The sequence below is a fragment of the Parambassis ranga genome, unplaced genomic scaffold (assembly GCF_900634625.1).
Source record: "Parambassis ranga unplaced genomic scaffold, fParRan2.1 scaffold_24_arrow_ctg1, whole genome shotgun sequence".
In the NCBI taxonomy this organism is placed as follows: Eukaryota; Metazoa; Chordata; class Actinopteri; family Ambassidae; genus Parambassis; species Parambassis ranga.
The window spans coordinates 1,304,800-1,307,913 of NW_021144797.1; the positions used below are offsets into that span (position 1 = coordinate 1,304,800).

The 3,114-nt window shown below is 43.6% G+C and overlaps 1 non-coding gene across 1 annotated transcript; it reads left to right on the forward strand.

Moving 5' to 3' along the window:
* The first annotated feature begins 1,327 nt into the window (after nt 1-1,327).
* On the forward strand, nt 1,328-1,409 carry trnas-aga (transfer RNA serine (anticodon AGA)). Its single transcript has one exon. It is a non-coding gene; the product is annotated as a tRNA-Ser (tRNA).
* Nucleotides 1,410-3,114: the final 1,705 nt, after the last annotated feature.

A 3,114-nucleotide genomic window follows, 5' to 3' on the forward strand; every position in this document is an offset into this window, starting at 1 on the left:
CCAGCCTCACCCAGACTCTACCCCCGGCGGCCCCCCTGGTAAATTGACTTTGAGACCCCTGGTGTAGCTGGATGGATGAGGATAGATAATGTAGTGGACTCCCACCCAGCAGATCACTTCCCAGAGGTTACAGCATCATTTATTAGCTGAGTTTCCCCTCAGGGAAGCTGCTGTTTACAAGCTGTTTACAGAGAGAAGCAAGAAAACAACAGTCAGCATCATCGTCCATAAAAAGACATGACAATAACATGTAAGACAGAGAGTTTATGATCAGTGCTCCCCCTGCTTAGGACATATGATGACATTTTATATGTACCAGTCAGAAGTCACTCAGTGGTCATGCCGACTTTTGTCCCGGAATGTTGCCTTCCATTCCAGAATGCTAACTTCCATTCCACAATACTGGACTTATTCTGGATTTCTGCCTTTCATTCTGAAATTTCTGAAATTTTGACTTTCATTCTGGAATGATTTTCTATTATGCTGACTTTTGTTCAGGAATACTGACCTCTGTTCCAGTGTACTGACTGTTATTCTGGAATTCTGCCTATCATTCCGGAATATTGATGTCTATACTGGAATGCTACTGCTTATTCTAGATTTATGCCTTTCATTCTGCAAATCTGCTTTTCATTCTGTTATGCCAACTTTTGTCCCGGAATGTTGCCTTCCATTCCGGAATGTTGCCTTCCATTCCGGAATGCTAACTTCCATTCCAGAATACTGGACCTCATCTCAAGGCATCACAATAGTCAGAATGATTCATCATGTGGTGACCATGAATGCAGATGAAAAATCTCATCTCTGGCTCAAGACTTGTTGAGATAGCACAGAGACACTCTCAGTCTGTCCACATCAGTGTCAGTGAAGATTTCAGATTGTTTAAATAGAGACGCAAGAAAACAAGTCAGCCTTATCTTTCACAAAAACACATGACAATAACATGTGAGAAAGAGAGTTTTATGTTCAGTGCTCCCCCTGCTTGTTGGGACAATTGTAAAGCACCTTCCTAATAAAGTAAACAGCGTAGAATGGACAGTGAAGGCTTGTAGTCTCAAACGACCATGTGATCGTGAACACAGCCGGCTTGGAAGCAATTCAACCTGTGCCATGTTGGCACGTGAGTACTTGCTCAGCTGTCGGCAACTTTCTGTGATAGCTGTCTGTCAAACGGAGACTCTGGTCGGCGCAGATTTACCTGCGAATGAAATGGAAAACAAGTAAAGGAGCGCCAACACCAAAGTGGACAGGACAAACTGGACAAGACCATGCACTCATGGACAGAACCAACCTGGGTTGTCAGACCCTTCATCAATACCTTTTGCCAGTTGTTGTGGCCGAGTGGTTAAGGCGATGGACTAGAAATCCATTGGGGTTTCCTCGCGCAGGTTCGAATCCTGCCAACAACGGTTCTTTTCATCTCCAAGATCACTTTATGCCCCTCCATTGTTTACATTTAACAAGCCTGATGTGTTAACAACGAGCTCTATGAAAAAGTTCATCTTGACCAGTCAGAGTGCTGCCATTTATATTGACTGTCTGAGGACCAAACCCTGGCACAGTCCATCTGACACTTCCAAAAACTATCATTTTAAAAACGCTGGACCGAGAGCAACTGGTGTGCAATGAGGAGGCAAAGGATAAAATGTCCCAGTACATTTCAAACCCAGTTTCACCCTGAGGCAGAGACTGCTTCACCTTAAGGACAAAACACCTGGGAAAGGCAGATCTCAAGGTACTACAATAGTCAGAATGATTCATCATGTGGTGACCAGATGAAAAATCTCATCTCTGGCTCAAGACTTGTTGAGATAGCATAGACAGACACACTCTCAGTCTGTCCACATCAGTGTCAGTGAAGATTTCAGATTGTTTATTAAGTGTTCATCCTTGAGCTTTTCCAAACTTGTTGTGGACAGCATGCTCTTCATGTCAGTATGGCCGAGTGGTCCAAGGCGCTGCATTCAGGTCACAGTCTCCACTGGAGCTGTGGGTTCAAATTCCACTCCTGACAGTTCTGTTTATTTCCTCTGGAGGGGAAATAAGTAATCATTTAAATAATTTATCCTCTGGAGGGGAAATAAGTAATCATTTAAGACATTGACTGACTTAGATTCTAACCCAGACCACAGAAGCCAATTGGATGATTTCATCTGATATGATGAGACATTACACCAAACCTTCAAGGGTTCTTCCTGTTTTTTCTTGCCACTGTTGCCCTTAAGGAGGTTCAGTCTCTGGCTCTGATTAGATGACGTCACAGGCTGCTGTCAGGTTAGGGATTTAAGTCCGGAATTTTGTCTACCATTCTGGAATCACCAATCACCAATTCTGAATACCATTCTGGTATGCTGCCGCTCCTTCTAGATTTCTGCCTTTCAATCTGGAATGCTTTCTTTCAATCTGAAATGCTTTTCACTCCAGAATGCTGTCTTGCTGACTTTTGTCCCGGAATGTTGCCTTCCATGTCGGAATGCTGACTTCCATGACGTCACAGGCCGCTGTCGGGTTAGGGGTTTAATTCTGGAATTTTGTCTACCATTCCGGAATCCTGCCTATCATTCTGGAATGGGTGGATGTCTATTCTGGTATGCTGCCACTCATTCTAGATTTCTGCCTTTCATTTGGGAATACTTTCTTTTATTCTGGAATGCTTTTCATTCCAGAATGCTGTCTTGCTGACTTCTGTTCCGGAATACTGACCTCTGTTCCAGAATACTGACTGTTATTCGGGAAGTCTGCCTATCATTCCGGAATACTGATGTCTATACTGGAATGCTGCCACTTATTCTAGATTTCTGCTTTTCATTCCGGAATTTTGACTTTGCCGTCTTTCATTCTGCAAATGTGCTCTTCATTCTGTTATGCCGATGTTTGTCCCGGAATGTTGCCTTCCATTCTGGAATGCTAACTTCCATTCCAGAATACTGGACCTCATCTCAAGGCATCTCAAACACATGACAATAACATGTGAGAAAGAGAGTTTTATGTTCAGTGCTCCCCCTGCCTGCCCTGGGACATCCGACCTCCTGCTTCTCACCAAAGTAACATATCCTGTTGCCTTTTGCCATTTAACATTGATGTCTGGGACCTTCCCAATACAAGAGACTCTGA